The following is a 20,541-nucleotide window of genomic DNA, read 5'->3' as shown; positions in this document are numbered from 1 at the left end:
TTTCCTGTTTGATTTCTTCAGTGATCTCTTGGTTATTTAGTAAAGTATTGTTTAGCCTGCATGTGTTTTTTTTTTTTTTTTTTTATGTTTTTTCCCCTGTAATTGATTTCTAATCTCACAGCATTGTGGTCAGAAAAGATGCTTGATATGATTTCAATTTTCTTAAATTTACTGAGGCTTGATTTGTGACCCAAGATGTGGTCTATCCTGGAGAGTGTTCTGTGCACACTTGAGAAGAAAGTTTAATCTGCTATTTTTGGATGGAATGTCCTATAAATATCAATTGAATCTATCTGGTCTATTTTGTTATTTAAAGCTTCTGTTTCCTTATTTATTTTCATTTTGGATGATCTGTCCATTGGTGTAAGTGAGGTGTTACAATCCACCACTATTATTGTGTTACTGTCGATATCCTCTTTTATAGCTCTTAGCAGTTGCCTTATGTATTGAGGTGCTCCTATGTTGGGTGCATATATATTTATAATTGTTATATCTTCTTGTTGGATTGATCCCTTGATCATTATGTAGTGTCCTTCCTTGTCTCTTTTAACATTCTTTATTTAAAGTCTATTTTATCTGATATGAGTATTGCTACTCCAGCTTTCTTTTGATTTCCATTTGCATGGAATATCTTTTTCCATCCCCTCACTTTCAGTCTGTATGTGTCCCTAGGTCTGAAGTGGGTCTCTTGTAGATAGCATATATACCGATCTTGTTTTTGTACCCATTCAGTGAGTGTGTCTATTGGTTGGAGCATTTAATCCATTCATGTTTAATGTAATTATCGATATGTATGTTCCTATGACCATTTTCTTAATTGTTTTGGGTTTGTTTTAGTAGGTAGGTCCTTTTCTTCTCTTGTGTTTCCCACTTAGAGAAGTTCCTTTAGCATTTGTTGTAGAGCTGGTTTGGTGGTGCTGAATTCTCTTAGCCTTTGCTTGTCTGTAAAGCTTTTGATTTCTCCATCGAATCTGAATGAGATCCTTGCTGGGTAGAGTAATCTTGGTTGTAGGTTCTTCCCTTTCATCACTTTAAGTATATCATGCCACTCCCTTCAGGCTTGTAGAGCTTCTGCTGAGAAATCAGCTGTTAACCTTATGGGAGTTCCCTTGAATGTTATTTGTCATTTTTCCCTTGGTGCTTTCAACAATTTTTCTTTGTCTTTAATTTTTGCCAATTTGATTACTATGTGTCTTGGCTTGTTTCTCCTTGGGTTTATCCTGTATGTGACTTGCTGTGCTTCCTGGACTTGGGTGGCTATTTTCTTTCCCATGTTAAGGAAGTTTTCAACTATAATCTCTTCAAATATTTTCTCGGGTCCTTTCTCTCTCTCTTCTCCTTCTGGGACCCTTATAATGCGAATGTTGCTACATTTAATGTTGTCCCAGGGGTCTCTTAGGCTGTCTTCATTTCTTTTCATTCTTTTTTCTTTATTCTGTTCTGCAGCAGTGAATTCCACCATTCTGTCTTCCAGGTCATTTATCCATTCTTCTGCCTCAGTTATTCTGCTATTGATTCCTTCCAGTATAGTTTTCATTTCAGTTATTGTATTGTTCATCTCGTTTGTTTGATCTAGAATTCTTCTAGGTCTTTGTTAAACATTTCTTGCATCTTCTCGATCTTTGCCTCCATTCTTTTTCCAAGGTCCAGGATCATCATCACTATTATTATTCTGAATTCTTTTTCTGGAAGGTTGCCTATCTGCACTTCATTTAGTTGTTTTCCTGGGGTTTTATCCTGTTCCTTCAGCTGGTACATAGCCCTCTGCCATTTCATCTAGTCTATCTTTCTGTGAATATGGTTTCTGTTCCACAGGCTGCAGGACTGTAGTTCTTGCTTCTGCTGTCTGCCCTCAGGTGTATGAGGCTAAGAGGCTTGAGCACGTTTTTGGATAGGAGGGACTGGTAGTGGGTAGAGCTGACTGTTGCTCTGGTAGGCAGAGCTCAGTAAAATTTTAATCTGCTTGACTGTTGATGGGTGGGGTTCTTCCCTCCCTGTTGGTTTTTTGACCGGAGTCAACCCAACACTTTAGCCTACCTGGGCTCTTTGGTGGGGCTAATGACAGACTCTGGGAGGGCTCATGCCAAGGAGTACTTCCAAGAACTTCTGCTGCCAGTGTCCTTGTCCCCGTGGTGAGCCACAGCCACCCCCACCTCTGCAGGAGACCCTCCAACACTAGCAGGTAGGTCTGTTTCAGTTTCCCCTGGGGTCACTGCTCCTTCCCCTGGGTCCTGATGCGCACATTACTTTGTGTGTGTCCTCCAAGAGTGGAGTCTCTTTTTCCCCCAATCCTGTCGAAGTCCTGCAATCAAATCCCACTAGCCTTCAAAGTCTGATTCTCTAGGAATTCCTCCTCCCGTTGCCGGACCCCCAGGTTGGGAAGTGTGACATGGGGCTCAGAATCTTTACTCCAGTGGGTGGATTTCTGTGGTATAAGTGTTATCCAGTCTGTGAGTCACCCACCCAGCAGTTACAAGATTTGATTTTACTGTGATTGCGCACCTCCTACCATCTCATTGTGGCTTCTCCTTTGTCTTTGGATGTGGGGTATCTTTTTTTTTTGAGTTCCAGTATCTTCCTGTCAATGATTGTCCAGCAGCTAGTTGTGATTCTGGTGTTCTCACAACAGGGAGTGACAGCACGTCCTTCTACTCCGCCATCTTGGTTCCTCTCCCTCAGAAAGGCTCTTCTTAATTGTCCTTTTTACTGCTCTTCTCTGGTAAACTAGCTGGCTTATGGTTTAGCTTATATCTCTAATGGAATCTATACATCTACACTTAATTGCTTTTCACTACAACCTCCATTGTTTTTGAGAGTGCCCTTAAGCTTGAACTTCCCCAGACTCTGTTCAGTTGCTGTCTTTTTGACCTGCCTTTATCCTTGGGCAAAATCTCTGATCATCTCTGAATCTCAAAGTGGAGAAAGTAACATACTACTTTTCTCTCAGTGACACCCGTGCTTCAGGATCTGGGGCACTTAGCAGTGAGGTAGAGGTTGCAGACAGTCTCAGTCTCAGTTTGCCACTTTTGATATGGAACCTCTGTCTCATGAACAGGCCAAGTGTGATAGGGCTCCAGTATTCACTACATCCAAGGTGGAGCTCCTGTCCCATGAGAAGAGGCTAGATGGAAGAAGAGAGCCCCCAACTCTTGGCAATACTTAGCCAGAACTTAGCCTTTACACCATGTAGCTGGGAGCATGATGAGAAATACTGACATCCTGCCCTTCTGGGAAGATGCCATAGCCTCTGACTGGGAGCTGCAAGAAGAAAAAACCCTGCGTTCTTGGCTGCACCCATCTGAAGTACAGTTTCCATTACGCTGAGCTGAAGAGGGGGAGGGGGGGAGCAGGTTGTGGTTCAAATGCCACACATTTTTGTTCTTTTCACCAAATTTTCAGAAGGCTTTCTTGAGTGTTTCTTTACTTGCTGTATGCCTTTAGGACTATTTCGAGAAACTTCAAATAATTTGGGTTTTTAAAAATAATTTTCACCGGTTTTGCTGGGGAATGGGTCCATGGAGCTCCTCACATTGCCATGTCATGCATTCATTATTAGTGAATGAACATATCTGAACCAGATGATTGGACTTGGGACACCAAGGACCTGCAGCTCTTATTTGGAAGGGCAGATGCCAAAATACTACATCAAGAATTTTCATGAAGTAAAGAGATCTTGGTCTATTCCAATGGGTTACAAAAAGCTGTAGTAAATGGTTACCATGAGAAAGTGAAGATAAGGGGATAATTATTAGAGAAAATGAAAAAGCCAGAGAGAAAAAGAGGAGCTGTGTCTGAGGGACCATGTAGCTTCATTGATACCAATTCTATTTATTGTGAGGTCAGGTACTACTCTACTTATCATCTTGGAGCCTTGAGATCCCTGTTATCCTATTATATTCATACAACTACCTTAGCAATCAAATAAGACTAAAGAAAACAAGAATTCTCTAATAATGAAGCCTTAGGTTTTATTTTCTCTGCTCTCTTGCTTATCTGTCTCAGCAATACATTGGCATACAATAAAAGCCCAAACGTCCTAAGGGTAAGATAATTAGGGAATGTCTGCTTGGGGAAAATTGCAGTTCAAATAGCCTGGAAATTTTTTTGATATAAAACACCTAGAAATACTGGATAAAGTGTGTGACAAATATAGTTGTTTTTTATTGTGGCAACACATATGTGTCTGTGTGTGTGTGTGTATGTATACATATATATAAAACATAAAATCTACTATTTTAACCATTTTCGAGTATACAGTTCAGTGGCATTAATTACAGTCACATTGTTGTGAAACGGTCACCACCATACATCTCCAGAACTTTTGCATCTTCTAAAACTGAGACTCCATACACATTAAACAACTCCTTGTTCTTCCTGCGCTGCCCCCATCCTCTCTGGCAACGATTATTCTTTGTGTCTCTCTGGGTTTGACTACTCTAGATAGCTCATACAAATAGAATTATTCAATATGTATTCTTTTGTGAATGGCTTATTTCATTTAGCATAATATCTTTAAGGTTCATCCATGTTGTAGCATGTATTAGAATTTCCTTCCTTTTTAAGGCTGAAAAATATTACATTCTATGTACATTTTTGTTTATCTACTCATCCTTCAAGTGGACACAATGCCTCCACTTTTTGGCTATTGTGGATAATGTTGCTATGAACGTTGGTGTAATAATATCTGTTCAAGTCCCTGCTTTCAATTATTTGGGATATATACCCAGAAGTGGAATTGCTGAATCATATGGGAATTCAATATTTAATTTTTTGAGGAACTGCCGTACTGTTTTCCATAGTGGCTGCACCATTTTATGTTTCTATCAGCCATGGGGAGGGGCTCCAATTTCTTCCCATCCTTACCCACACTTGTTGTTTTCTGGTGTTTTGGTAGTGCCCATCCTAATGGGAAACTGTAACAAACATACTTTTAAACCTGAGCATTCAGGAAGCAACACAAAAAAGGTGAAAGCCAAGGTAGCAGAGTATGGAAGAGGCTTAGGTTTTTGGCAGGGCGTAGGAGACAAATGTTGAGACCGTGCAAGGTGAGGAACTGAAAAAGTATGTGTGTAAAGCCAGGGCCATCTAAGAGCCCTACCCTCGGTGTAAAAAAGATGTAGGGGGGAAAAGTCATCTGTCAGTTTATGGAGATGAGCAGAGAAATCTTGCTCATTTTAGTCTGGGGTAGAAAGTACAAGGATCTGGGTAAAAGATCTCTGAGAAATTGTAACCAAAGGTGTACCCTCAAGCATATTTTAAATAAAATGTACCACTCCATTGTGGTCTAAGAATACAGAAGCTAGTATATGAGCACAAAAGTAGTCAGGTCATCCCATCTACTAATGCTCATGGCAGAAGAAAACGTAAAGTAACTTTGGAGATACATCCTCAATCCGATCCCCATAAAGTTTCCTTAAATAAAGTTCCACCACTCCTTTCCAACATAAGCATGTAGTCTGAAACTATAAGACATGAGAGAATATAAGCTATCAAAATCAAGGCTTTAAACACAGCAAACGGTATAGTTACACTCCAAAGTAGACTATGAAAGCATCAGTAAATAATAACAGTAAAATATTACACTGTTTAGAAAAATATAAATGAAATAAAAAGATATAATACTTTCAAAATATACTAGGTTGATTTGAACAAAAATTAAATAAAATTTTCTACTAAGTGAAAAAATAAAATCACTGAAATTAAAAATAATCAATGGATTGTTAATATATAGTATCAGACACAACTATCATTATAATTCTAAAGTGATTGAATTAAAGTTCTAAAGTGATTGTCTCTAACACAGTTTGTATAAAATAGAAAGTGGAAAACACACAAAAAAAGAAATGAAAAGACATGGAGGAAACAATGAGAAAGGTCATTATGCCTCTTATGAGAGTTTTAAGAAGAAACAGAGATAACAAATCGAAGGCAATGTTGAAAGATAATGGCTGAGAATTTTCCAGTGCAATGGAAGATGGGTCCTCAGATTCACTAAATGCTCTAAGTCACAAGCAAGATAGGACCAAATTCACACCTAAATACAATATAATTAAACCAGAGTATCTTATAGCTATAATGATCTTAATAGCAGCCAGACAGAAAAGATAGCTTGACTAGAAAGAGAAAAAAAAAAAAAAAACCCAAAACTTAAAAGCGGAAGAAAAATAATAGCCTCAAGCCTCAAAGTGCTGAGGTAAAATAAATGTCAACTAAGATTTTATAGCCCCAAAATATTATCTTTAAAGCACAAGGATAAAATTATGACATATTCAAAGGAAGGAAGACCTGAGACAAAAAAGGAAGGAAGACCTGAGACAAAAATATAATGGAAGACCTGAGACAGAAAGGAAGACCTGAGACAAAAAAATAATGATGAGCAATAGAACTGGTAAATTTGTGCTAATATATACATCAGCAATAATTGTATAAACTCTAAGGAAAATGATAGAATAATTTGTTCAGGAACTAATTTAATGGAGATAATCTTCAAAGTTAAAATATTCTAAGTTATTGTTAAGACATAGCAAAAGTAATGACTGACTTTCTTAATTATCTACCTACAAGGAGTAAGATTTTAAGAATAACCATAAAAAAGAGAAATAGAATACATTGCTTCTAAGCCAATAAAGAAGAAGAAAATCTTGATCAATCCAAACAAAATTTATAAAGGAAAAATAAGTATGGGCCAATGGGAAACACAAAATATGATCATAGAAATAAAACCCAATGAGTTTAATTAAGCTAAATTCAATACACATCCACTCAAGAACTGGACTTAAAACATAACAGCACTTAAGGTTAAATGTTTTTTAAAAAACAGGCACATAACTAGTAAACAGCAGTCAGTGTAGCTTTTATAATAGATATTAAGGCAAGAGGAAGTTGCATTTGTCATATTTTTTGACAGGTAGCAGGTACATGATACTACCTTTCTAACTTTTTATTACAGCAGAAATACTTCCTAATGATAACAAAAGTTGATAAAGGAAATGGCCCAGGGTTCAGAGTTAGGAAAAGGTCAAAAGCCATCTAGAAGAGCCCAAGTAGCCTATTAATACAAGGAGGATTTGGCCTCTAGCACTGAAAATGTCACTGCTGTTTTTGTATAATGATATAAAGTGCTAAGAAAACTGTCCATTGTGACCTGTGAACCAGTAACAAAAGAAGCACAAGTGTCATTTTGGCAAAGAGCTATTTTGGTCCTTTAGGACCAAAGCACTGAGCTTGCTTTTGTCTCTCTAGTCACTCCAGGCTTATTTGAACCAAGATCAAATTTCCAATCTACAGTTAGCTGTTAGGGTAACTGTGAGGGGCTCAGGTAGCCACTGGACTTTCCTGCCACCTGAGACAAATCTTGAGTGAGGAAGAGTGTCTTGGCAAACATTTCTAATTTGATGTCAACGAAGAATTGACGGAACACACACCCGCACACGTATATGCATGTGCACGCTATTTCCCGTAGCTGCTGAGAGATTTCTGGGCAAAGTAGGGACAGCCAGGACAAAGGGGGATGGTGAAGACGAATTGAGTGCCATTAAAGGAAAACATCCAGCTTTTCATTAGAAAGTAAAGGGGGAGAAGGTGGGGAGAAAGAGAGGGAGAGAGTGAGGAGGAAAATGAGGGAGAAAAAGGAAGTGGAAGGAAAGAAGGGAAGAGGGGTGGAGAGGAGGGTGGAGGGGACAGGAAGAGCCTGAGCCAAACGTCAGTGTTTCTCAGAAGTCCACGTAGGTCTGCAGCAATACACCCAACAGTAAGATGAGACTTCAAACAGCTAGACTTTGCAAAGAACTGGACAGTAACATAATCTAAACTCTGCCAAACCAGAACAAAAACCACATAAACAAACAAAGTCTAGCACTGAAAGTCCATCATGTATGTCTTCTCTACATTATAGTAATATTGCAATATTATTATTAGCTAACATTTATATATCTATATCTATATCTATCTATCTATCTATCTATCTATCTATCTATCTATCTATATATACACACAAACATACATACACTAATCGAATTCTCACAGCAACCCTATGGGGTAAGACTTGTTTTATCCTCATTTTACAGATGGGGCGACAAAGCAGAGAGACCATAAATAACTTGTCTGGGTCCATGCAGCTGATAAGAGGTGGAGCAGGGTTCTGAACCTAAGTAACCTGGTTTAGAGCCTCTGTCTTAATCTGAAGGATGACCGCCCCTAGCCTTCAGAAAGGCAGGTGTGAGAGCTTGCTGCACACAAGCAAGCAGGGCTATAAGCTGGGACCCCGAGATCCTTCTCCACTCTCTAGGCAGCGTCAGTGTGGACGTTAGGAGTCCCATTCACAAGCTGTGAGAGGAGGAAGGGGACCTGTTCCGGTGCTTTCTGCATCTCAGGGAACACTCGAAGCCAAGGCAGAGCCATAGTGATAAATAAAACACTCAACTCAAAGAGAGACCTGGTTTTCAGGTTGGTCCAGCCGCCTGCTGAGTGATTCCAAAGAGCAGAAAGGAAAGGGCAGGACACTGCAACGGATGAGACACTTTCCCTGCATGTCTCACTCGCTGCTTCTCAGAACTGTGGGCCTTGGCGAGCTCTTTTTAATAGCATCGTAAACTACATTGCAGAGTTAAGTAAATAAGTGTAGCGTCACTCTCTGGTGGAGCTCTCATTTGTTCCCTATTATGTGTGAATCGCAGTTCCATTCAGATTCCATCACACCCCACAAAAGTCCCTGTCTCTCTATGGGTCTGAAATCCCTCCATTATATCACACGAGTTGGCAACGACTACCTCTGAAGTGCCAGTTCTCTGATTTTAAGACACTTATCTTAAAGTGTCTTAAACTTAAACCAGCACCTCACCCAAGGACCCCTGTGAATGGAAGACTGAGCTCTTCTCACCAGGCAGTGAAGGACCAGCATGCAGTGTTGATCACACACCAGGGCAGGTAACGAAAATGAAATATTTATATTTGACTTGAGAAGCTCTCTAGGTAATTTTGCAGGAGTTCTTCTGTCTGGTTGTTTCTCTTAGATTAAAAATTTCGCCAGCATTCCAAGGGCATCCACTCACTCCTGCGCGGGGGCCCGGTCGTGAGCAGGAGTGCCACTTCGGAGTCAAACTCTGCCAAGTCTAATACTCAAAGTAGGTGAATGAGATTTGACTGCCTCCTAAATTGAAGGTCTGTGGAATTTCCTGGACCTGAAACAGAGGCCAGAACAAGGTCTGTATAGCAATGTTCACTAGGTGTCAGTGTTTGACAAACTGTCTTGCCAGCATCATTAGTGGAATGTTCATTTTGGCACAAACTGCCTACGGAAAATGCAATTAGGAAAAAAGTTGTGCAAATAGCGATTGGAAACTGAATAACCCGCCTTATTCCTTTTATTCAGATTACCCTTGACTACTAAGCTGAAATAAAGCTCCACGGGAAATAGCTCAGAGACTGTCACAGTAGCCTCTGCAGTGCATTGTCTACAGGGAGAGTGGAAAGAGCAGGCAAGAGTTTTCTTTGAAGCTGCCCACTTACTCTTCCTGCCACTTTCTTCCCTTTTTCTGGACACCATCCTGTTGCTGCTATGGCCATTAAGCCAGCTTCCTTCCTTGACCATAGGCTAGTCCCAGGGCAGGGAGAGGAAAATCTCTTTCAAAGAATGGCATTTTAACATGAATTTGGCCTTGACAAACATGCTTTGAACAGAGAGGCACTACTATCTGCCCCATTTGTGATTGGTAAAATAGCAAAGGAAATTTTTCTTTCACTCAACTAATTCAATCATCAACTAGGTACTAAACACAAGGTGCGAGCCACTGTTTTAAGTTCAACAGAAATAATAAATATCCTCAACTTCATGGATGTTGCTTTCTAGTTAGAGAAGACAGACCAAAAAAAAAGTAAAATCTATAGGAAGCTAGATGTTTAAAAACACTATGGAAAAAATAAAGAAGGGAAAGGAGAGAGTGGGTTCCTGGTATGGAAAGTGATTGCAAATTTATTATGGTGGAGGAGCTGAGTAGGTGGCATAAGCACAAAGTCCTGAGAGAGGGAGAGAGCAGTGCCATCTCAGGAAATGGCATCCAGGCAGAGGAACTGGCAAATGCAAATGCCTTGAGAGATGAAGGTACCTGGTGGGTTCAAGAAAGAAGCAAGGTCAGTGAGGCTGGAGGGTAGTAGGAAATGAGATCAAAGGAGTCAAGGGGAGTGGAAGGGTGTACGATGTCAAGGGTCTTTAGGCCATTGTACAGATGGGCATTTACTCTGGGAATCATCAGAGCATTTTGAGCAGGGGAGTGATACAGTCTGACATGACTTTAAAAGATGACTCGTGAGGAGGTCAGGGTGCAAAGGCAGAAGCAGAGAGACAAGTTAGGAAGCTATTACAATAATTCAGGTGAGCTGGTGAGACTGAGGTGCTAAGAAGTAAAAAGATTCAGGGTATATTTTGAATGTGTAACTTAAAAGGACTTGCCAGTGTATAGTTTGTGGGGTGTGAGAAAAGAAAGGCATCGAGGGTGATAAATGCAAAAGGTTTTGACTTGAGCAACTAGCACTGGTACTTCCTGGCAGGGGAGGAACGGTGTGGTGGGGAAAGCAGAGTTTAGTTTTGGACTTGCTAATTTTCATATGCCTCTTTAGGGAGCCAAAAAAAGGTTATGAGTAGGCAAACTGATGTACAAGTGTAGAGCTCAGGCAAATGGTTCAAAATGGAGATATAAATTTGGGGATGTCAGTGGATAGGTAGACTCTCAAGCCCTAAGATATGCAAAATCTCCAGGGAAGGAGTGTAGACAAAGAAAAAACAATGTGCCAGGGCTGAGTCCTGGGACACTTCAGCACTTGGAGATTGAGTTGACGGGAAGGAACCAGCGAAAGAAACTGAGAACGAATGGCCAGAGAGGCAGGAGCAGGACCTGCAGTATGTGGTGTCCTGGAAACCAAGGGAAAAGAGTGCTCATTGGGGAGGGAGTGGTCAACCGTGGATCATGAAGCTGAGGAGACCAAGGTGGGTAGTGATGAGAAAAGAGTGTTTACAGACTCTAAGTTAAGTATCTTCTAGTATAGCCCTTTCCTTGTGTTTGGAGTCCACATATAGTAGCTGGGATACTGCTAATATTTGGAAATAAAAGTATTTTTCTTTTGCATAATGTTTCTTTCTTCCTGACTATACAACTTTTGCTTTTACCGGTTGCCTTAGCCACACTTATGTGATTGCACGTTCATGTGCAGCAAGCACATGGAGGGGAACACACACACACACACACACACACACACACACACACACACACTGAGTTACTTCCGGAATCACCAGGGGCTGGCCCACTTGTGCTTCTGAGCAAGTTCTGAGAGATACCGCAAGGTATCCCTCTTCTGTCTTGTAAGGGGATGTCAGTTACTGCAACCTTCCCTATGCCTTCCCTATAGATGAGCCTTCAATGCGTTAGGAATTCTCAAACTTGGTAAAAGAGGAGGAGGATGTAATATTATGATTAAGCCTTCCCTATAGATGAGGCTTCAATGCGTTAGGAATTCTCAAACTTGGTAAAAGAGGAGGAGGATGTAATATTATGATTAAGCACTTGATGTCATTTAATAATTAATCCATGACATTGTTACTTCTCCAAAAACATGCTAAGCCAAAATGTTTTGTTTGCTTGTTTGCCTCCTCCTCCTTCTCCTCCACTTCCTCTTCCCTTTTCTTTTGTAATATGACCAAATTTCAAGTAAATATTCTGAAAAGATTATGGTAAAATATAAGCAAGTGGGACATGAGCCAACTTGAAAGAGCTCTCAATGGCCAAAAATGGAAAAGTTTGAGCAACAAAATAAGTGATGGTAGCATTGGATTATAACCCACAGAGTGAAATAAATATTCATGAGGGCATGCTAATATAAATCAAAAATTGAAAACATAAATCAATATTTTGTGTTACATAAACAGTACTGAGAAATAAATCTGTTCCTTGCTTTTTTTCATTTAACTTATTTGGAAGATTTAACCTTATAGTTATATATATTTGCTTCCTGTTTTCAACTGATGCACAGCTTTTCACCAGTTCACATATCCCTTATCTTAGAAGTAAACAGATTTCTTTCAAATTCACACTAGCACTAACTATGCTGTACAAACAGCCTTTAACGCAACTATCTTTATGGAACTATATGAGAATATTTCGCTGGGATATATATCCAGCAGCAGGATCTCTGGGTCATAGAACAAATACATATTTAATTTTTAAAAATAAATTTATTTATTTAATTTATTTATTTTTGGCTGTGTTGGGTCTTCAGTGTAGTGCACGCGCTTCTCATTGCAGTGGCTTCTCTCGTTGCAGAGCACGGGCTCTAGAGCACAGGCTCAGTAGTTGTGGCGCACGGGCTTAGTTGCTCTGTGGCGTGTGGCATCTTCCTGGAACAGGGCTTGAACCAGTGTCCCCTGCATTGGCAGGAGGATTCTTAATCACTGGGCCACCAGGAAAGTCCCCATACTTAATTTTAGGAAGCACTTCCAAATTGCTTTCCAGAATGAATAAACCAGGCTATACTTTCACAAGCAGCTACAACCTTCCCATCTTTTCACATTTTTCCAATACTTGATGCTGTTCACCCGTCCAAATTTTGAAATTCTGAGGGGTATTGTATTAGTTTCCATTAATGCTATAACAAATTAGTAGAAATGTAATGGCTTAAAACAAATCTAATTTATTATCTTATTCTGGAGATCAGAAATCCATAAAAGTATTGCTGGGCTACAATGAAGATGTCGGAGATCCGTTCCTTTCTGGCGGCTCCAGGGAGGAATCTGTTTCCCCGCCTTTTTCAGTTTCTGGAAGCTGTCTACATTTCTTGGATCATGGTCCCTTCTTCCATTTTTAAAATCAGCAATGTGTTTGCTACAAATCTTCCTGTCACTCTGAACTTCCTGCTTTCCTTTTATAAAGATCCTTGTAATTACATTTGGCCCACCTAGATCAGGGGTCCCCAACCCCTGGGCCACAGACCGGTACTGGTCCGCAGTCTGTTAGGAACTGGGTCACACAGCAGGATGTGAATAGCGGGCAAACAAGCGAAGCTTTATCTGCCGCTCCCCATCGCTCGCGTTACCACCTGAAACATCACCCCACACCCTGGTCTGTGGAAAAACTGTCTTCCGCAAAACCAGTCCCTGGTGCCGAAAAGGAAAAGGTTGGGGTCTGCTGACCTGAATAATTCAGGATAGTCTCGCCGTCTTAGAATTCTCAACTTAATCACATCCGCAGAGTCTCTTTGCCAAGTAAGACACATATTCACAGGTTCCAAGGATTAAAATGTGGACATATATTTTTTTGGTGGGGGGCGGGCAGAGGGCAGTATTCTACTTATTACAAGTGTAAAGTTTTTCTAATCACCTTCAAGACAGTGGCAATAAAATAAAGGTCATATTCCATACTAAAGAAGCCATGTGAGCTTCTTTCTTTCAGTCACACGTTGTATTGTCACATGACACTCATTTGCTGTGTGATACGGACATTGGAGAGTGTGTAGAAAAAGGACTTGTATAAGAATACTGAATCTTCAAACTAACACAAGTCAGACACTCCGTGAACCAGCTTCTAAATAAATCTGCAAGTTTCTGAACACCTGACAGATGAATAATGAAGCAGAAATTACTGTACCTTCGTCTAGCTCTAAGACACAAATTTAACTGAGAATACTCTTATTTGTTAAATGTCCAAATTCAACAGTGTTAGTGCACAAGTATTGATTGCACAAATGTTGCCATAGATTTGCTATGTTTCATCCCTGAAAACAAAACTGTTCCTAAATTTGTACACTGAACTTTATATTGTTGCTTACTTCAAGGGTGCAGGTCAGAACCTGAGAAAGAAAATAACCCCAGGCATCTAAATTTCTTTTTTATTGAAAGCAGTAGAAGCCTTTTTCAAACAAACTCTTAAATTGATCACCAAGGTGTAATAATCTTAAAGCCAAGATCTCTGGTTGAAACCGACCCAAGATCCAAGCTCACTCACCCTCTTTCCTCTTTGCAGGAGCCCTGGTGGCACCTCTGAGGGGGTCCTAGGCTTTGAGGATCACAGCTTGACTAATTTAGGGGTAGTCTAGAGGGTAAACTCCCCAAACAAAGGAAAAAATACAGCAATTTTTGTGCATACAATGAACTTGTTTGGAAAGAAGAAGGCCTATTAGTGATTCATCAGTGATAGAAGAGCATCCTGCCTACAATAGAGAATCTGGAAGAGATGTCACATAAAATAGTAACCAGAACATAGACACATTAATTCTCCAATAAAGGACCATCATAATTGGCTCGTCTGTAACAAGTGCGTTACTTGCAGCAGCACTCTTAGAGCTGGCTTGTATAGCCATAGCAGGTAAATCTGGAGAGGAAGTTCCATATTAACTGCTTGGGGTAATATGTTGTAACATGGAGTAATTGGACATTTGCGTTAGAAATTAGGAATACGAAGTTCCAATAATTGTGTTAAAACGTATGGTACAGCCAATCAAATTCCCAATATATGGAGAGGTACAATGTCTTGGTCACTTTAATGACTTTGTCAGGCTCTTGTTGATAATACTCTAAACTCTCAGGCCCCACTAAGTCCTCCCTATCATCTCATTGTCCCTAGAGTTCAGACACCACCACTTATCCCAACAAACCCACATTCAAATGCACACTCGGCAACACACAGCATGTCTATTATCTGCCTGGTGTCCCATCCAATCTGGCTTCAAATCACATTTTATGGTCACTTCTCTCAGGTCTATTTTTAATATGCACAAAGACACAATATTCATATGGTCTTCTTAATTTAATCTGCTGCTTCACAGATGGTGAAAATGAGAAGGAGTTGGCAACAATTTGCAATCCTCCGATCAGGTTGATGGATTGTTTTTTATTTAAAACACTCAATTTAGAAACGTTTCTTAGACAGTTTGGCTTTTTATAAAAAACATTATCAACACACTTTCCACTCTGTTTTTAGTCATTGCCTTGTTTCCATCTGTCAAAGGGACTCTGTGTTTTTTTTTTTTTTTAACAACTTCTCAAATGTTGAAATTTAACCAATAAGTCTCAACTGTGATTTGATTTGGCTTGAGTTACCTTTAATGCTATAAATTGACTTAAATATTTTGGCTGTAGTGGAGCAATCCACATAATTGGCTGCTGATACGGAAATTAGAAGGTGAATTAGCCAGGTATGGCCATACAAACTGGATTACAGAATAATATGATTGAAAGATTGGCTTGAGACACTGCAATGAAGCCCAAGTATCACTCATATGAAACAGCCTGGATCTGTAATCTGGAACCCCAAGCTGGTGGTTTGGCTGCTAAAAGAAGCTCACAAGAGGTAAAAATGTTCGTTTAACTCCTTTCACTGCCCAGGAAGCTAGTTGTTTACAGTCTTGAGTAGGAAAACAAGCAATATGGTGAACAGAGACCACGGATTCTGATTTCATGTGAACATGGAATCACATGGTTCCCTGTTCAGCATGATTCCCTGCTGAACTAGAAAAGCTGCAGCCATATCTATTGAAAAGCCAGAAACTATCTTTTTATATGACATTATGTTGACCCTTAAATATTGTGCCATGGCCTGGAAATGAAGAAGAGTAAGAGACACATGCATTAGGCAGGGTTCTTCAGAGAAACAACTGAGAGAAAGAGAGAGAGAGGGAGAGGGAGAGACAGAGACAGAGACATAGAGAGAGACAGAGAGAGAGAGAAATATTCATTTTAGGGAGTTGGCTCATGTGATTGTGGGGACTAGCAAGTCCAAAATTTGCAGAGCAGACCAGCAGGCTAGATACGCAGGGAAGCACTGTTGTTGTAATCTTGAATCTGAAAACAATCTGGAGGTGGAATGCTTTCTTCCTCAGGGCACTTCGACTTTTTCTCTTATGACCTTCAATTGATTGGTTAAGCCTCACCAACTTTATGAAGATTACCTAATCTGCTTTACTCAGCCTACTAATTTAAATGTTAAATTAACATTTAAATCATTTAAATCAAAAATTTAAATCAACATTTAAATCAAAACATTTAAATTAACATCCAAAAAAAATACCTTCACAGCAACATTTAGACTGGAATTGAACCACACATCTGGGCACTATAGCCTAGCTAAGTTGACATTTACCACCACAGAACAGTAACCTTTACTCTAGCTCTTTTATTTATTCACTCAAAAATGTTTACTGAGTCCTACTCTGTGCTAGGTAATCTCATAAACACTCAGGATGCAGTAGGTAATAAGACTGACCGGGTCCCGGCTTTCATGATGATCACAGCACAGCCAGGAATATGAACAAGAAGAAAACACAAGACCTTGAGTGAGGCTTTGCCTACTGATTAGGAATTTTGGCTGAAGCCTGGGAAAAATGCTAATAATTATCCTGCTATTCTTTTTTTTTTTTTTTTTTCCGGCACGTGGGCCTCTCACTGTTGTGGCCTCTCCCGTTGCGGAGCACAGGCTCCGGACGCGCAGGCTCAGCGGCCATGGCTCACGGGCCTAGCAGCTCCGCGGCATGTGGGATCTTCGCGGACCGGGGAACAAACCCGTGTCCCCTGTATTGCAAGGCGGACTCTCAACCACTGTGCCACCACGGAAGCCCCTATCCTGCTATTCTAAAAAGAAGTGCTTGATTTCTGCAGTTATAAGCAAGCACATAATATATGAAGTATATGAAATCATTTACTACAAAGTTGAGTAGGAAACTCAAATGTCTCAAAATGGCCTAACTTTTTCAGATTGTTTATACTGCATGGTATTCAAGGAGTATAGTTTCTATCATTAAGATATTTCTATCTAGAGGAGTTCCCAAGATGGCAGAGTAGAAAGACTCTGAGCTCATCTCCTTTCATGAGCACACTAAAATTACATTTACATAGCAAATGAAATACTATTACAATGAAAAAGACCAGAACATATCAGAAGAGATCTTCTACAACTGAAGATATAAAGAAGGAATCACAACGAGACAGGTAGGAGGGGACAGACTTGCAATATAGTCAAGACCCATTTCCTGAGTGGGCGATCCACAAACAGGAGAATAATTACAATTGCAGAGTTTCTCCCTAAGAAGCGAGGGGTCTGAGTCCCACATTGGGTTCCCCAGACTGGGGGTCCTGTACCGGGAAGATGAGCCCCCAGAATGTTTGGCTTTGAAGGCCAGTGGGATTTACTTTTGGGAGACCCAGAGGGCTGTGGGAAATAGAGGCTCCACTCTTAAAGGTGCACACAAAATCTCACATGCTCCAGACCCATAGCAGAAGCAGTAATTTGAAAGGAGCCTGGGTCAGACCTACCTGCTGATCTTGGAGAGTCTCCCAGAGAGAAAGGAGGCAACTGGATTTCATCCTGGAGTCAGAGACACTGGTGACCACCATTTTTGTGAGCTCATTCTACTGCATGGACACTGGTGCTCGCAAGTGCCATTTTGAAATCCTCCCTCTAGCTTATTAGCCTCAGGACCCAGCCCCACCCCCAGCAGACAGGCTGCTTTAAGACCCCCAAGACTACGGCTGCCACAGACATGGCTCTGCCAACCAGAAGGCCCAGGACCCGGCCCCATATGCCAGTGCGCAGGTGCTAGACCCAGGACTCCCAGGGCCTTACAGCCAGAAACCCCAGGATACAGCCTCACCACCAGTAGATGGACATCAGCCCCAGGACAACTGCAGCCCTGCATCCTGCCATGGCAGGACCCAGCCTACCCACCAGCAGGCAAGCACCAGCCCTGAGACTGGCTAGGCCTCGGCCTTGCCCACCAACAGGCCAACACAAGCCTCAGAACACCCCAGACCCCACATCAAGCTGTGTCAGGAACCAGCCCCACCCACCAGTGGTCTGACACCAGCTCTGGGATCCCTGGGCTTTGCAACCAGAGCCCAGAACGTGACTCTGCCTGCCAGTGGACTGCTACTAGCCCCATAGCCTGGCTTCACCCACTGGTCAGTGGGCATCTGCTCTGGAATCTCCTGGACCCCAAATCCACCCACCAGTGAGTCAGCAGTAGCCCAGGGTCCCCTGGGGTTTCACATCGAGCCGTATCATGACCCAGCCCCGCCAACCAGCAGCCAACAGCCTCTGCTCAAGGTAGGCCCTGGCAACCAACAAGACCAGGACCAGCCACATCTGCCAGACCACCCGCAGTAGTCACCCTGTCACAACAGAAGGACCCACACAGCCCACACAGGGGCACCTCTAGAGCATATAGCTCTGGTGACCAGAAGGGAGTGTGCTGCTGGGACATCTTCTACAAAAGGCCATTTCTCTGAGGTTGGAAAATGTAACTGACCTACCAGATACATAGAAATAAAAACAGCAAGTTAGGCCAAATGAGATGATAGAGGAATATGTTCCAAATGAAGGAAGAGGATAGAACACCAGAAGAAGAAGTAAGTGAAGTGGAGATAGGCAATCTACCCAAGAAAGAGTTCAAGGTAACGATCATGAAGATGATCAAAGAAATCGGGAGAAGAATGGATGAACAAAGCAAGAAGTTAGAAGTTCTAAAGAAAGAGTTAGAAAATATAAAGAACAACCAAACAGATGAAGAATACAACAACTGAAATGAAAAATATGCTAGAAGGAATCAACAGTAGGCTAAATGATACAGAGGAAGGGATCAGTGAGGTGGAAGACAGAGTAGTGGAAATCACTGACACTGAACAGAAAAAAGAAAAAAAATGAAAAAAGAAATGAGGACAGTTTAAGAGACCCCTGGGACAACATCAAGTGCATTAACACTCGCACTATAGGGATCCCAGAAGGAGAAGAGAGAGAAAGGGGCTAAGAATGTATTTAAAGACACAATAGATGAAAACTTCCCTAACCTTGGAAAGGAAAAAGACACCCAAGTCCAGGAAGCACAGAGTCTCATACAGGATCAGCCCAAAGAGACCAAGATACAATGTAATTAAAATGGAAAAAATTAAAGATACAAAGAGAGTACTAAAAACAAGTGAAAGCAACAAGTTACATACAAGGGTACTCCCATAAGTTTATCAGCTGACTATTTTAAAAAAATAATTAATTTAAAAAATTATTTATTTTTGGCTGTGTTGTGTGTTTGTTGCTGTGCGTGGCCTTTCTCTAGTTTCAGTGAGCGGGGGCTACTCTTTGCTGCAGTGCGCAGGCTTCTCATTGCAGTGGCTTCTCTTGTGGTGGAGCACAGGCTCCAGGCATGCGGGCTTCAGTAGTTGTGGTGTGCGGGCTCAGTAGTTGTGGCTCACGGGCTCTAGAGTGCAGGCTCAGTAGTTGTGGCACATGGGCTTAGTTGCTCCGTGGTGTGTGGGATCTTCCCAGACCAAGGCTTGAACCCATGTCCTCTGCATTGGCAGGTGGATTCTTAACTATTGCACCACCAGAGAAGCCCTATCAGCTGACTTTTCAACAGAAACTCTGCAGGCTAGAAAGGAGTGGCATGATATATTTAAGGTGATGAAAGGGAAAAACCCACAACCAAGAATACTCTACCACACAAGGCTCTCATTCAGATTTGATGGGGAGATAAAAAGTTTTATAGACAAGCAGAAGCTAAAAGAGTTCAGCACCACCAAACCAGCTTTATAAGAAGTGTTAAAGTGACTTCTCTTAGCAAAAAAGAAAAGGCCACAATTAGAAACATGAAAATTATGAAAGGATAAAGCTCATTGGTAAAGGCAAATATACAGTAAAGGCAGTAAATCAACCACAGACAAGGCTAGTAGGAAGGTTAAAAGACAAAGGTAGTAAAATCATCTATATCAACAATAAGTAGTTAAGGGTACACAAAACATTTAGATATAAAATATGATGTCAAAAACAGTAATTATGAGAGGAGGTGAGTAAAAATGTGGAGTTGAAATTAAGAAACCAGCAATTTAAAACAATCACATAAATATATAAATTGCTAAATATAAACCTCATGGTAATTACAAACCAAAAATCTATAATAGATACACACATACAAAAGAGAAAAGAATGCAAATATAACACTAAAGACAGTCATCAAATCACAAGGGAAGAGAGCAAAAGAAGAAGGAATAAAAAAGAACTACAAAACAACTCCAAAACAATAACAAAATGGCAACAAGTACATACATATTAATGATTACTTTAAATGTAAATGGACTAAATGCTCCAATTAAAATACATAGAGTGGCTGAATGTATATAAAACAAGACCCATATATATGCTGCCTATAAGAGACTCACTTCAGATCTAAAGACATACATAGACTTAAAATGAGGGGATCAAAAAGGCATTCTATGCAATGGAAATCAAAAGAAAGCCAGGGTAGCAATACTTCTATCAGGCAAAATAGACTTTAAAACAAGATTGTTACAAGAGACAAAGGAGAACATTACATAATGATCAAGGGATCAATCCAAGAAGAAGAGATAACAATTGTAAATATATATGCACCCAGCATAGGAACATCTAAACACATAAAGTGATTGTTAATGGATATAAAGGGAGAAATTGAAAGTAGCAAAATAACAGTAGGGGCCTTTAACACCCCACTTACATCAATGGACAGATCATCCAGACAGAAAATCAATAAGGAAACACT

Source organism: Lagenorhynchus albirostris, chromosome 3, assembly GCF_949774975.1.
Source record: "Lagenorhynchus albirostris chromosome 3, mLagAlb1.1, whole genome shotgun sequence".
In the NCBI taxonomy this organism is placed as follows: Eukaryota; Metazoa; Chordata; class Mammalia; order Artiodactyla; family Delphinidae; genus Lagenorhynchus; species Lagenorhynchus albirostris.
Note: the sequence above shows the minus strand (reverse complement) of the source record.